Raw genomic sequence first — 16,808 nt, forward strand, 5'->3', positions numbered from 1 at the left:
AACAAGCAATGGAAAGCAGTACATCACATTCATTGAACACGTTGGGCTGGACGATATTGCATGTACAAATACATCAATATATTTATCCACACAAGTTTTATGTGGTTGAGGATGTGTGCACACCACATCCAATGTTGTTGGGACAACCATGGCAGAAAGAATATAATGTGCAGATAGATTGGAGTTCGAATACGGTCAGAATTCAACAAGCATAAGAACACCATGTGGTAGCCTTTGCTCAAACAACCATGAAGAACCCGATACTAGTGCCACAATCACTTGATAAAGAGCAAAAACGATGGCTTCCACATAATCAGCAAAAGACACTTAATAAGGATAAACAGGACATCGCCCACCCCATTCAATAAAAAAAGGAGATACCACAGGCGACAAGGAATAAATCAAGGTCAACAATAACAAACAACAGGAATGGGTACGGAAAGATGGAAATGCACGAGTCGACACACCACAAGGCAGTAGCAGACAACCTCAGCATAACAATGTAAACAAACATCGAACAGGGTCATAAAACAGATATGGATACCGAAAAAAATTCTCAATCGCCACTACATGAGACAGCATTTGGATCCCCAGAGAGATGCTATAGGAACTCCCTTCAGTACAAGCAACTCAAGCAGACAGACAACCACTAAATTCGACATCAACAAACCGATCTGCGTGGATACCGATCAAAAGAACAACACGAAACACCAAAAACAAGGCCATAAACCTACAAACGCCTCGAAAACAAAGCTATGGATGGCAAGCAAAAGAGAAAAATATTATGGCCACATCGGACACGACACTTCTATCCAAGGAGACCACAACGGCCATATCTACACTAGCGGCAAACCAGGCCACCTTCGCAAAGAAGACGATCAAACAACGAGCGGCAGAATTACAAATTTTAATTACAAGGAAAATCTGCCAACCAAACCAAGAACAAACAGGAAACCTCGCCGTCGAATGCCAATAAGCATCTTGCTTATTCCCTCCTCTCGCACCGCGTTCGGTTTAACATGCATTGACCGCGTATGCATCAGGTAGGGTCACGTTATAAGGCCACGCATTAGCACAATTTTTATCCCATGCACTGCACATACCTCGAGGCGATAACTTGTCATTCGGGAGGAATCCGATTAGGAGGGGGGAGGCATTCTCAATGCGAACCCGATGATTGAAAAAAGCAGCAAAAAAGGCATGTTTTGACTATTTTTGAGGGGTTTACGTTTAATTGTGACATTTTCTGGACTGACCAAAGTACATATGCCCTTATACATCATTAATCTACAGATAGATGAGGCCAAATGCCAAATTGAGGCCTATAAGTGTGTTTCTATATGTAAAAATAGCCAATTTTTGGGCAAAATATTGGTAAAAACGGAGAAATCTGGCCATAAAAATTCCATGTGAGTGTACATAGTGTGTTGGGGGTGAAGTTTTTGATTTATTTTTATTTTTGGGGTTTTTTGGGTTGATTTTTCTATTTTTCTTTTAATTTTACTAATTATTGTCAAAAAAAACTTCAAAAATACAAAAAGCAGGTGAAATGCGATCGTAATGAAAAAAAAAAATAGGGATGATCAGTGACTATAAGACAACCCAGGGTGCAGTGGAGGTGCAATTGTGAGAATGAAGCGGGAGGCGTGTTGTGGCCAGATTTTGACCGAATCGTCAAAATTCTCAGAAACTAGGCAAACGGAGTCTAAATGGAGAACTTTTCGAGTCTAAACCGCGTTTCGCGAAAAGTCAGGAGCACGTGTCAAATTTCATTAAAAATGGTTCTGGGACCCCCATTATAAGATTTTTTCGCTGCACTTAGAGCTCATTTCTACTATTCACTTGTGAGAGAGAGCTCTAGCCACCTAGAGCGCACACAACTTCCAGCAACCGATATGCCGAGCACAGTCATCCGAAGGCCACCAGATATGAGAGGTAGGCTCAGCACCTTATGCTCTTCGTGTATATGTGATGTCTTGTCGCCAAGACTAGCATAGAATTCCAAAGGGGTTTGCAGGGTAGAGACCTGTGAGCATAGGTAACCACCTAACGGCTAACACAATACCAACAAGACTTCATAGGGGGTTTACCCTAGCCTAGCCTAGGAGACCAATCTTGGATCCCAAAGGAGGCAAGAAACAACTGAAAAAAACCCCTAACATCTCGAGCCCTGCAAGAGGCCACAAAGAGGAAATCTGGCAAAAGTAACCCGAATGATGCCAAAACTCCTGGGTAGGAGCTTCTCGACGAGCTCTACAAGGCTACATGGGCCACATGGCCAAAAGGCGACCCAAAGTAGGCCTACGCTTCAGAAACGACATCGAAAACGCAAAGCGTCACTTGGATCTCACGGCCAAGCGAGACGTCCGTTTGCCCCCAAACTTCACGAGCAGCTTACCAAGGCCTTCAACAACCAAGTCCTATGGTGGTTGACCACTACAAATCATCGGAGGCATGCAAATGTAATAATGGGTACTTCCAGAGCGACAAATCGCCAAACGAAGCTCAAGTGAAGCCAAAACCAACAAGAATCACATGGCAAGGTTCCCCAAGGGTTAATGAAGCTATATTGGTCATCATCAAGAAATTTCATCGCAGAAAAGTGCTCCAAGAGTCAGAAATCGCCTATGAGGCTCCGAAAGCCAAGAAGGGAGTTTCTAACTAACCATTTGATTTTTTAAATTGAAATAAAGCACAAAGGGACTTAGGGAGGTCATATGCACATGATAGTAGGACTTGTTCCAAAAAAAATGTACAGGAGACATCCTACACGTAGGATGTCTCAAGGCCACTTTTAAGCACCCAACTCTTCATTCAGCTATACACATAGCCTCTACATGTCATTTACATCTAATTCACCAAGTTTCACTCCATTTGGACCAAGTTTGACCTCTTATGCATCAAATAACACAAAGTCAGAGCATAGAGGCAAGAAATGGTCACAGACCTATAAAAAATGATCCAAATCAAGTGAAACTTGAACCACACACTCTTCACATCATGTCAAAGCTAACTGTGAGGTCATATCTTCAAACTCAGAAAACAAAAAACATCCTACACGTAGTATGTCTCTAAGCTTGGAATGGCCTCCAGAGGGATTTTTTAATCTTCAAACATATTTATCACATGCATACATGCCCACCCACCAAGTTTCCAGCCAAACAAATCACTTTCTAGCCTCATAGCTCCATAGATGGACTTTTCAGATTCCCAAACACCAAAGATGGTCTTCCTACACTCAAAACTTGTCCAAATTCAAATCTAAGACCATGGTGATGATCCACAGGCTATGCCCTATCATACTGACAAGTTTCATGCAATTCTAAACAAAAAGACATCCTACGCGTAGTATGTCTCCAGAGTCATATTGACCTGCTGAGCAAAGTTTGACATCATAAATGGGACCAACATGCTACAAGAAGCCTATATATCAATTTTCAAGTCATTTGGACAACATTTGCTCATCATTACAGGACATCTTACTCATTTGTGCACCAAAAGCCTAAAATAGTCCAAAATTTTACTTTTTGATCTCTAACTTAAAATCCAAGCACATAGCTGTGATGCACAGGTCATGGGCTATCATCATGACAAGTTTCAAGCCATTCTAAGGAAAAAGACATCCTATGCGTAGGATGTCTTCAGGCTTATTTTGAAGCACAATTCTTACTATTTTCATTTGCAGGGCATCCTTAGTCCCTCTTGAGCTCATGTTTCAATTTTCAAGTCAATTGGATAGTTAAAACTCAGTTTATCGGTTAATCTGTAAAGAACGCTAATTTTGGACTACTGAGTGCAACAGGATCCATGGTAGCCGCTAAGTCGCCAACAAAGAAGAAAAGGATGACCAACAAAGATTACCTGGATGAAGTGGAGCCATTTGTAATACCAGCAGGAACCATAAAGCCCACTACCACTTGGCTACAAAGAAACTTACTAGAAGCAAACGACCTCAGGATATACCAAGGCCTGTTCAAAGACCCAGAAGGCAATGCCATAGAGATGCCAAGGATACCACAAGAACTCAATGAGTTCACGAGAAAACCAGAGATAGTGTCTCTCTTGGAAAATCTAGACTTACACAATTATTTTGAGACTCTGCCAGCGGGAATTGACATTCAGAGAGTTTGGGAGTTCGTCACCACAATCAAGGAGAATGGCATAGCCAAGGTGACAGATTTGCAAGGAAAGAACAAAGTGATTGTAATCACGCCTTGAACCTCTCTAATGCAGGAGACAGTGTCAACAAGAGGCGAGAAGAGGTGAAGGTATACAAGGAAATCAAGAAGAACTACACCTTCGAGGATATTGTAGAACCAATGGTGGCAACCATGTGCCAACTTTACAACCAATATTTCCATGTCTGCACCAAAAGGCCTCAAAAGTACACTATGCCTGCAGAAATTGGAACAACATTCACATGGGCAATGAAGACAAGCAACCCAGGAGAGATAAATTACACGGCCTACCTATAGTACAACATTGTGAGGATAGGAACCCCGAATCCTACATACATTGCAGCAAGGGAGATGCTCACAAAGGTGATATATGAAGCTCTACATGCTAGGGGACAGTGGCCTCTTCCTCCATCACAGATTGACTGGTTGAAGCTGATAGAGGACAAGGAAGAAGAGCAACCTATAGCTCCCAGGGTAACCACTAGACTGAAGAGAAGGCTAGACACAGTGGAAGAATAGCCAACTCAACCAAAGAAAGGAAAGAAAGCTACTATTCATATGCCAACAAAAGAGACCAAATCCCAGAAGGCTGCTCGGCTAGAAAGGTTGATGGAGAGTTTCAGAGCCCAACGAATGCTTAAAGGCGATCTAAATGAATTATGGAAGCCCTCACTTGAGGCAATGTCTGGGTCCTCTCGAAGGACGAATAGGGATCACTTCGAAGATTACATAAAGAATTTTGAGATCCTAGATGTGGCGGCTGAGAACATTCCAGTCATACCTTTTACTGATGAAGAGGTTGATGATGTGAGGTGGTAGCTGCTAGAAGAGCAGGAAGGGGAAGAAAGAGAGAGGAAAACAAAAGCTGACCGAGACTTCAAAAAGAAGCCATCAACCCCACCATCAAGCCGCGAGTCAAGTCCTCCACCATCACAACCTCCTCCTAGTCCTCCTCAACCTCGACAAACTGAGGAGTTGAGCAAATCTGAGAGGCATCAAGACTCCAAGAAAGAGGAGAACAAAGAGAAAGGGCAGAAGGCAAAAATTGAACCAAAGGCTGAGAAGCAAGATCTTGAGGTAACTATGGAATATTCTTGGATCTGCTAGCTGCTGGATACACCCGAGAGGAGGCAGCTCAGACAGCATTTCAATTATCAACACCTAAACCAAAAAAATCCACATTGAGCCATCGATTGGTCGAGCTAAAGGAGAATGCAACAGACACCATGGATTTGCAACCACAAGCGGAAGACTGGGAAGAAGTTATACAGAGACTACAAGGATTGAGAGCTAGATCAATGGCTAAAGAAATGGAGTACGAAGGGATGCTGTTGAGTGAAGAAAAGGTGAAATCTGAAGTGGAAACACTTCATAAGCAAAACCAAGAGCAGATGCATGGCCAAGCACAGATGTAAGCTAGGTTAGAAGCAGCACTACAAAAATGTCAAGAGCTAGAAAAGCAAAGCCGGGAAAGCAATCAGAAGCTGCTAAACTCTGAAGAGGAATACCAGAAAGTCATCAATGCTTTTTTTGAAGCTGAGAAGGAAAGGGATGAGCTAACCCTACAGTTGGCGGAAGAGTCAAAGCAGGTGGAGAGCTTGAAAGAGGCTAAGGACAAGGCTGAAATATTATATGAAGCTAGCCAAGATGAGGTAATTGAACTCAAGGATCAAATCAAAGTAAAAGAGCAAACAATTCAGAGGTTGAGAGAATCTCCGGGCAGAGCAAGAGCTACAGTTGCAACTAGCACGAGCCAAGAAAGAAATGCGTTTGAAGAACAAATGATAGAAGTTCAAAAAGAGCTGACGCTTGAGAAGAGGCAGAGAGTGATGCTGGCAGAAGGATCAATGGTGATACAAAGAAGATTGGAAGATGAGAACAAATCTTTGAAGGCAAAATTGATGAAGCTTTAGAAAAGATTGGAAGATAATTCACAGATGCTGGAGACAGAGAATGCTGAGATAAAACAAAAGCTAGAAGAAGCTGATAGAGTCAATGCAGAACTCAATGACCTATTAGTATCCGTGACAGAAGAAGCTCAGATAGTAAAAGACAATTTACAGAAGCAGCTGGACGAACTTCAAAGCCAAACAAGTGAAGAACGTCAACCAAGCCATGGTCCGGCTGCTATGGAAGGAATTGATATAGAGAATGTGTCAGATCCGGTGGACACAACAATACCAGAGGACATTCCTGAGGGATCATTACAAGAGCCCCGGGATCTGACACAAGAAGAAGAAGAAAATCTACAGAAAGCCATAGAAGCGGCCATAAAGGATACCGCAAAAGAAGCAATGCAGTGGGAGCAGAGGATATTGAAGTCGATGACCATTCAAAAATTAAATGAAAATGTCGTTCAACATGAATGGATACAACCCTCTCTCCCTTATCCTCTTCTCAAATATGAGGCTACTACAATCAACAAGAGGATCAAAGAGGAGCCCATAGTGCCAATCTACAATGAATACATCACCAAGTCAGACGGGGTTAAACTCATTGTAGATTCTCAACCAAGATGGAGGAAAGCATGGCTCACTAAATACCCACAGTATTTGGTACATTTGGTAGAGGCGCCTAAAATGATCAGAGACGACCTCAGCTTTTGCCCTCTACAAAGGATGCGGACATGGAAGGAGCATGAATTGCTGAAGAGAAGCCACCCCACGTGGCTCAACTACCCAAAGCTTCCAGGCTTGAAGGCAGGCGAGAGAATGAGTGAGAAATACATGGTAAAAACCCTAACGGGCACCATTAAATTGTTCACTGGCTTGCCTGACCTCTCTTGCATTATGCTCAAGAAGATATGTAAAACCCTTATGGCAGTATTTGAAGTCTTTAAACCTGGACAAGCCATAGACAACATATTCTTCTTCCAAGATACTTATAGATGTGCTTATGAATTGTCTGCTCAACCATCCCATGAGGTGATACATGCCCTCTATCAAAGAATAATGTTCTTGCCCTCGTACCAACTCCAGGCCTTTGAAGAAGCCTTCTACACCGGCTTCTTCACCATCAACAGAGATATATTCGGCCCTACATTACTGGCCCAACATGCACGGTATGAGTCTGTTTTGAAGATGCGCGAAAGCCTCCACTGAAGCAGCAACTCTACTGTCATGTCGGGGGGACATGAACTAGGAGGGGGGAGTGTTAGCAGAAGATTGGCGGCTACACTCAACTGAAGACTGGCGGAATACGAAAAGAAAGAAATCCTATGTAGTCATTCTCTGATTAAGAAAACCTATAATTTCATTTGTAAATACTTGGGGCTTACAGAAGTTTCCAACTTTGTATATTATTTTTGCCATTAGACTGAGTAGGATTTGACTTTGGAACATAAGATATTGTATTTGGAAGGTATTTATACCAAATTTTGACCTTAATGAAAAAACCCTTTTTGTTCATTTTATCAAGTGTCTATGAGAATCGTATTCCGTGTACGAGAGAGGGTGAGAGTTTATCTTGACGCTACGTGCACACTGGTGGTCGGAATTGAGTGTGGAGAGGTGTAGCGTGTTGCCCCCGAAGAGAGCTACGCGCCAACACCTACATTGCGGGTGTACGTCTCGGCTTTGCAAGATTGAACCGTGAGCTATTTCTAGTGATTCGGTAAGCAAACGGTATTTGTTTTTGCAATTTAGCATATCCACGCGTTCGTATTGAGTAGAGCTACACATTATGCACTTTAGTTTTTAGAAACAACGACTTGAAGAAAAACTTGTCAGACATCCTACGTGATTCTACATTGGGTGCTTTTGGGTAGGGTTTTGGGTCACAGACCTTAGGGAGAGTGGCCTATTGGTGTTAATAGGATATCCCTTAAGTTTCGTAGTGTTTCGAGAACGTCTGATGGGTATTTGGCTCGTAGAAGTGTTGTAGGAAATCTCCTCCTGTGTACTTTTGAAGGCTGTAACTTAGACATTGGGTAGAAACCTCTGTAGGAAGTAGTCAATAGTCGGTCGAGTGTAGGTTGACACTCTATGCTTGCTTCCACACACCTGTGGGTCGAGCTTCATCGTTAGCTGACAAATCTTGTTAGGTGAGTTCTCGTTGTGCTGACGTCCGTCGCGGCGTATCCGCCAACAATTTGTATTTCTTCATCTTTTCCATCTATTCCACTTTCCTTTTTCTATCTTATTGTCCAATTTGAGATAATCGTCATCATTAACATTTGAGCTGGCTTTGCCCATATTTTTCTTTTCTGCAACTATTTTTGCAAGCTGTTCTTGTCTCAACTACTTGAGCTTCCTCCATCAACCTTTGGACTTGTGTTTTTGGAACCTGCTCAGTTGGTTGGGTTCTTTTATGAACCAGACGGATTGTGTTGTCATCCTCCTCCTCATATTTAATTGTGGATTGGTACTCCAATGGAGTATCTCTATTCTTTGGCTTGATTTCTCTATTGTATTCAAGATAGAAAAAATGTGGTGCAGAAACCCAAACGAGACCCAAAAGAGCCTGGAACTTCATATGATGGGCCTGAAAAAGCCAAATGCATAAACTTAGAAGAACCAGGCAAGGAACCTAAACCGGTATACATTGCCACAGACCTCAATGAAGAAGAAGAGCGGCTTTTGATAAATACACTCAGACGGTATAAAGATGTGTTTTCTTGGTTATACAAAGACCTAAAGGGGATAGATCCAAAGATCTATCATCACACGATACTCCTTAAAAGTGATGCCAGACCACGCAGACAACGTCCTTATACATACAATGAGACTTTTGTCAAGAAAATTAAGAAAGAGATAGACAAACTGAAGGATGCGGAGTTTATCTACGAGATTGAACACACCGATTGGGTGTCCCCAATTGTGGTAGTACCCAAAAAGAATGGCAAATTTCATGCCTGTGTAAACCTCAAACAGGTAAATATTGTCACCATCCCGGACAACTATCCACTACCAATAAAAGAATTATTGAGAGAGTTGTCGGGAAGGAGGCCTATAGTTTTTTAGATGGGTTCTCCGGCTACAACCAGTTAACCATCAAAGCAAAAGATCAGCATAAGACAGCTTTTGCAATAGAGTGGGTATGCTTGGCAGGTTGATTGTTTGGCTTGGCATAGCTTGAGGTACCCACTTGTAGGTTGATTGTGGAGACGACAAAGGTTGTGGTAGGGCTAGTTGTTTTGATCTCCATTGCCAAATTGGTTTTTTTGCAGTTGGTGGCTTCTCAGAGTTTGACTTTGGAATCCATTTATACTTGGGTTTATTTGATGTAGAGTTGATCCATTGTGTGGATTTCTTTTGCCAAGTATAATTGTTCTGAGGGGTTGCATTGCCTCTTCAGTTTGAATGGGTTGAACAGGAAGACTGATTTGAATTGATTACCTTAGGTAGCCATATCTGCTTTAATTTGGTCACCATTATTGATTTGTTAACCCAAAATTGTTTGACTTGTTACCCATGGGTTTGGAGCATTGGGATAGGATGTATACGCTATGCGCATGACCTGGGTCAAGTTTCTCTAAGTTTGGAGCATTCTTTCTATGGATAAGTCCATATTATGCCCAAAGATTCTAACTTGGCGGTTTTTGGCTGAATGATGGCTTGATGTGGTCCAAATTGAATGAGGCTTTTTGGTGAGCTGCATAATGCATGATGAAGGGACTGGTGTGGAAAAAATAACATTTTTCATGTGTGGAAGTGCCAGCCAGATATCATATGTGTATGATGTCCAAAATGCAAGACTTGACTTTTGATGCATGGGGAGGATGTGTGCCAGTTCTCTAAGCCCGAGTTTCCATTTTTCAACTCAAAAGTCAAATTTTTAGCATAGAAACTCCCTGTTTGGCATTTCAGTCTCTGAAATGGATTTCTACATATTGAAATGAATTTTCACGATGAATATTCTTGAGCTTGATCACCCAAGATTGTACATGCAGTAGGGAACCTTCCCATGGCTTCAATGTAGCATTTTGCCTGCCGGATACCCTTTTTGGCAATTTGTCACTCAAGTTGTTTTTTGAGAGGAGATGTTTGACGATGACTTTCCTTGATTTTTGACCATATGTTTTGGTTGTCGATGATTCCCGTGAAGTTTGGTGGCAAACGGATGCACCGTTTGGCCGTGAGAGCCAAATGACGCTTTGTGTGTCTGAAGCCGAGAACTCAATGTTTTGAATTGCTTCTGATAGTGTGACCTTGGAGGAAATTACATGGGCTTGTAGATGACCTCAAGGAGCACCTACTCTTGAAATTTGGTGGCATTCTGTCAATTTTTTCCCAGATTGGCTTTTGTATGCTCCAAGAAGTTAGGGTTTTTTGGATTGGCCTAAACCAGCATAGGAGGTCATAGACATGCTCATCTAGCCTAGGGTTAAACCCCTATCAAGTCTTGTAACTATCAAGTTAGTGACTGTTGTGTTACGGTCCCGTTTTGGTCTCTTCCTCGCAATGCCTCATTGCCGTTTTCGTAGGTTTTACACGATGAAGTTAGTATACAACAAGGAGGGCACATGGTAAGGAGCCTACCTCTCATGTATGGCGCCGATCAATGTTTTATGTGTGATGTACAAGGCCGTAGAAGGTCCGTACGCTCTAGGTCTCTCTAGCTCTCTCTCTAAATGTGAATAGTAGAAATAGGGTAGTAAGTGGGCCCAAAATATCTTATATTGGGGGTCCTCGGGCCACTTGCCATGAAATTTGATATGTGCTCCTATCCTGTCATGAGATGCACTTTAGGCTAAAAAATTACTTCATTTGGACTCCGTTTGCTCTGTTTTTGGAAATTTTTTCATTACGTCCAAAAACTGGCCAGATCGGGCTTTTCGCAACATTTTCATAATTGTACCCACCATATGTTGTCCTTGACTTGCTGATCACCCTTGTATTTTTCTTTGTTTTTCCAAAAAATTAACATAAATAAAAGAAAAGTAGCTAAATTAATCCAAAAAATACTAAAAAATCAAAATAAATAAAGGACAACACAATAAACCTCTATGTACAATCATTCGTAATATTTTTGGCCGGAATGCTCCATTTTTTTATTTTTATGTCTAAAAACTGCTATTTTTACATATATACACACAAATCTAGAGGCTCAATTTTGGCTTTTGTGCTCATATCTCTGTGGAATCACCAAACAATTGGAGCAATCAAACACAACAAAGCCCAAAAACATAGAAAATAGTACCCTTTTAGTATTTCCAAGTCTGTCAAGTTCGCATTGAGAATTCCTCCCCCCTCCTAGTCGAAGTCCTCCTGGACGACGATGTATCGCCCTAGGGTATGTTTTGTGCATGGGTTGCCAAGCTGTTCTAATGCAAGCCATAAAATGTGGCCCTATATGCATACTCGATCAATGAGTGGAAAAATTAATGCTGTGCGAGAGGAGGGTATAAGCATTTTTCTTATTGGCATTCAATGTTGAGGTTTCCTATGAAGTTAGTACCAAGAGGATAGCTGTGAGATAATAATCATTCAAATTATGCAGCTCGTTGTTTGATTGACAAGGGATGCCCTTGTACTTCTGGTCCGTGTTGCCGTTGGTGTTGACAGTCTTGTTTGCATCCAAGATCCACATCAGTCAGTTTGTTGCCTTTTGTTGAGGTACCCAAATTTGAGTTTGGTCTTTTTGTGCTTGCGATAAGTGCTTGGGTATCCAAATGTGCTTCACATGTTTTTGTGGTAATATGACTATGGTCGTGGTCTGATTTGAGGGGTTTGTATGAAAGGGGATTTCGCGTAGTGTCGTTTTGGAATCTAGATTTGCGCTTGATTACCTTGTGGAACAATCAACTTCTTTGGCACGCATATCTGATCATACTGTTGGGTTTGTGCTTGACTATTATCGTTTGTCTTTGTTGAGATGATCTTATGCTTTTCTGCTTAACTTGTGCAACCTCTGTCTTCTTGACCAAGACTTTCATAGGTGTTGTTTGTGTGACTGCTGTGGTGGCTATGGCCTGGTTTTTTTCGGTTAGCTCCTTTGGACTGTTTTCTGTGCACAGTTCTACACTAGTGATCTCCTTTGTTTTGCCTTTAGGAATCAATTTTTGATATGTGGTATGGAAGGGTTGTTTGCCCTTAGCTTTTAAGTCAGTCACCAATGGTATGTCCGAACCACTTGGTTTTCACTCGCATACTGAATATTGAATGTATCAGAGCTCCAATCAATCTGTACACTGTACTTTCTTTCCCATGGAATTAGGGTTGCAAGAAAACACACACAGCTTGGAGAAGACAAAGGAAGGTCAAGGCACACAATATATAGGGTATTACTTAGTGTGCAATAGAAAGATAGAAAGCCCTAGAATGATGGGCATATATACAATGCATAGGGGGGGAAACCTCCTAGTGAGGGAAAAAATGTCTTGCCGGTCCTAAGTGTGTTCACACATATCACTACCACATGTATATGGTAACAATTCCCCCCTGGAGTGATGCGGTGAATGAGAGCTGGCACAGAGTAAAGGGAAGTGCCATGCCCTGAGGACATGATCAGTCCACCAAGGGGAGTAAGCCCAAATCTTTGCAAAAAGCTTTGAACTTCTCACGAGACAAAGCCTTTGTGAAAAGATCTGCATGGTTGTCTTGTGTCAGAACATAAGCTAAGCTGATCTTTCATGCTAAGAGCCTCTCCCTGACATAGTGGTAATGATTCTCAATGTGCTTTGTGCGAGCATGAAAAATTGGGTTCCTTGCAACTGCCAATGTGCTCTGATTGTCAGTGTAGATAGTGTTGGCAGTGTCTTGTCCAACACCCGAATCAACCATAAGGCGTTTGAGCCAGACACACTTAACTGTAGCTGTGAAGACTGTCATGTACTCAGCCTCACAATTGGAAGTGGCCATAGTAGGTTGCTTCTTGCTCAACCATGATATGCATGAGCTGGCAAGCATGAAACAAAAACCACTTGTGGACACTTTTGTGTCAAAACAACCAACCCAATCTAAGTCCAAAAGAGTGCCAATGATCCCCCCTTGGGATAAAACAAGCTAGGATGTAAAGTGCCACTCAAGTAGAAAAAAATCCTCTTGACAACCTTCCAATGCTTAGACCCTAGGCTATGCATGAATCTGTTGTCCTGTGAGACTGCAAATTGAATATCCGGTCTCATGTTGCATACATAAATGAGGCATACAATAGAAGTTTGATAAAGAGTGACATCTGCAAGATCACCAACATCATGAAGATTCAATTTCAAACCCGTTTCCATGGGAGTGGAAATATGTTTGCAATCCTCAAGTCCAAACTTACATAGTAATTTCTCTATGTAACTTTTCTGACACACGTTAATACCAACATCACACTGCTTAAACTGTATACCCAAGTAATCATGCAAGAGCCCATAATATTTCATCTTGAAAGTAGCATTCAAATCAGCCTTAAATTCATCAATATGTCTCTCATTTGGTCCAGTGATCAGCAACTCATCCACGTAGAGAATTACAATGACACAACATCCCCTGAAACCAAAATATTCCTTGTTTGTGGATGATACAACATGTAACCTTTTCTTTCAGCACTATAACCAAAAAAAAAACATTTGATAGCCTTATCATCCAATTTTTTGCACTGTGTTTGTGGCACCAAAGCATATGCCAAACAACCAAAAACACGCATGTGCTCAATATAAGGCTTTCTATCATGCCATGCTTCATATGGATTCATAGACTACAAAGATTTTGTAGGACACCTGTTAAGTACATAAGTGGCACACTGATGGCCTCAAGCGAGGACACATGCAGCAAAGCTTAACTTTTGACCATATATCATGCCATTTTTGTAAGTGACCCATTTTTCCTCTCAACAGAAGCACCATTCGGCTTAGGTGTATAAGGCACTATACATTGGTGTTTTATCCCACGACTTGCCGGAAATACATTAATATCATGAGACATATACTCCCCCCCTTGATCAGAACGGAGGGTGCCCATAGTACATTTGAGACATTTTCAGCCATAGCCAAATATTGTTTGAAGCACATAAATACTTTGGACTTTGCTTTAAGCGGATATACCCATGCATGCTTGGAGTAATCATCAATAAAAGTCACGAACTAAAGGTAATTGCCCAAGGACGGAGTTTGCATGGGTCCACAAACATCACTATGCACAAGCTGCAATCAATATGTGGCCCTAAACTGATTCATCCTTTGGAAACTTAGAATGTTGCAACTTACCCAAAATACAGCCTTCACAAACATGTTTGATAAGTGCTTCAAGAGGCGGCAAAGAAGTAACCATATCAGATTTCTGCAAATGCAGCATACTGGCAAAATTCAAATGACCAAAACGTGCATGCCAAAGCTTTGTATCTGAAATAGCCTTAGAATCCACAACTGCATTTGCAAAATTTTTCCCACACTTGTCATTCAAAGTGAGCCTATACAACCCATGCATAAAATGCCAAATGCAACAATTTCATCACCAAAATTGAGATCATGTATTGTACATCTGACATCCACAAATTTGACTACAAGACCAAGCCTAGCAAGTTCAGATACAAACAAAAGATTCTTCTTGATCCTAGGTACATAAAGTGCATCAACAAGTGTGAAAAAACTTCCATTTGCAATAGTAAGCACAATCTTTCCAAGTCCCTGAACAGGATAAGAGGCATTGTTGGCACAAGTAACTAAATTCCCATGAGGGATAGACTCAAGCGAGGTGAACAAATCACGATGTGAGGTAATGTGCTTTGTAGCACCACTTTCAAAATACCACATATGAGAATCTGCAACAATTGACATGCATGCATCATGGACATCAGGATTATAATTGCACTTTGCACTAAAGGCCCATTCTGCATTAACATCAGCATTACAATCTCCTTTCACAGAAGACTCAATAATAGCTGCATTTGTAGTGGAACCAACATTAGTAGCGGAACCAACCTCTTTCTTCTTAGCCTCTTTGGCCTTCAACTTAGGACACTGCTTGATCAAGTCATTATTAGCTTTACAATAATGGCAATGCATCTTCTTTTTGCCCTGTCACCAGAATTTCTAGAGGAATTGCTGCCAATAGAAGAATTAGGAACATGTGATTTTCCACTCGCAAAAGAACCATGAAAAGTGGTTGCATTACTGTTATCACCTTTTCTTTGAGTAGTAAAATAGCCTGTTCAATTGCACGCTGTCTTGTCCTGTTTTTTCTAGAAAGCGACTCTTGCAACAACAATGTGCATGATGCATCAAACTTGAAAACTTCAGGACTTCCTTGGGTTATAAGTCTGCAAGTACTAGCAAAAGTCTAGTAAGAATCTGGCAAGGCATCAAGAATAGTCTGCACAAGGGAACTATCTGAAATGACTTCACCTATAGAAATAAGTTGCTCATTGATATCCTTAACACCATCAAGGAAAGTTTCCATGTCATCTTCCTCATGCATATTCTTCAATTCCATCTCTTTACGCAACAATGCAATTTTAGTCTCATTGCGACTTGCATAAAGACCAGCCAAAATATCCCAAGCGTGTTTTGCAGGTTTTGTTGAACAAATATGAGGAGTAATAGTGTGCTTCACAGACAAAACAATCAATGTATGATCATGTGCATCTTTTACATACCAACAAGCTTGTTCTACCGTAGGCAAAACAACTCTAACAACATCAATTCTTGCAACAAGACCTACAACATCCTCAAAATTCTCTACATCCTCAGAACCGCACCAATATTCCAGAAAACCTTTGACACAAGAAAATGTTGCATCACGTAAGCCCACATGTAAGCTCAAGGAACACAATACAGAGTTTATTACTTAGTCTGCAATGGAAAGATAGATACTCTAGAATGATGGGCGTATATACAATGCACAGGGGAAAAAACCTCCTAGTGAGGGAGAAAATGCCCCGACTGTCCTAAGTGTGTTCACACACATCACTACTACATGTATATGGTAACAGATGTGCACTGTCTTATCTTCTACCACATAAAACTTATGCGGATAGAGATATTGAATAATCTTCACATGAAGCACGGTCCATCCTATTGCCTTGATTGAATGCTCTGAATAACTTTGAATGTCCTATTGTGTTGGCTAAATCTCTTCCTCAAGTGTTAATTTCTTGTATAGGTTGTAGTAAATAATATTTCCTTGAGCTCCAAAATTGAGGATTGCATTGGTCTCCACTTGATTGCCTCCAAGCTTAGCTTTTATTGTTAGATCCACCATATGCTCCTCTTCAAAATCTATCATTTTGATTACATTGATCCGTAGTGGTGGTCCTTGCTATTGCTATTGTTGTAAAAGCTTTCGTTTTGCTACATGCTCCTTTGCTTCATCTTGAGAATCTCTAACTATGCGTTGTTTTTCTTGAGATCATTTCTGCTCCGCATGGATTTGTTGAAGCATGTCCTGGGTTAGTGATAAATGATACTTTTTAAGCCGACAACCACTAATCTAGTTAGGCATTTCTTCACCATCCAATGTAGCAAGCTTTACATCCCCACTTGGTGATATATCATGGATCACGAAGGGTTCCATCCCTCACTTTGTAAGTTTTTTTGCATGTTGTTTCAATGTATAAACCAGGACATTGTCTCTTGCTTTAAATTTTTTTGAGCATACATGCTTATCAAAAACTTTCTTTTTCCTTCTCTTCTGAGCATAGATAGAGTCTATTGCCTTTAGGAGAAGCTCATCTAGTTTCTCAAGATCATCTATCCTTGAAGACAAT

The sequence above is a fragment of the Adiantum capillus-veneris genome, chromosome 17 (assembly GCF_014529385.1).
Source record: "Adiantum capillus-veneris isolate H3 chromosome 17, ASM1452938v2, whole genome shotgun sequence".
Classification (NCBI taxonomy): domain Eukaryota; kingdom Viridiplantae; phylum Streptophyta; class Polypodiopsida; order Polypodiales; family Pteridaceae; genus Adiantum; species Adiantum capillus-veneris.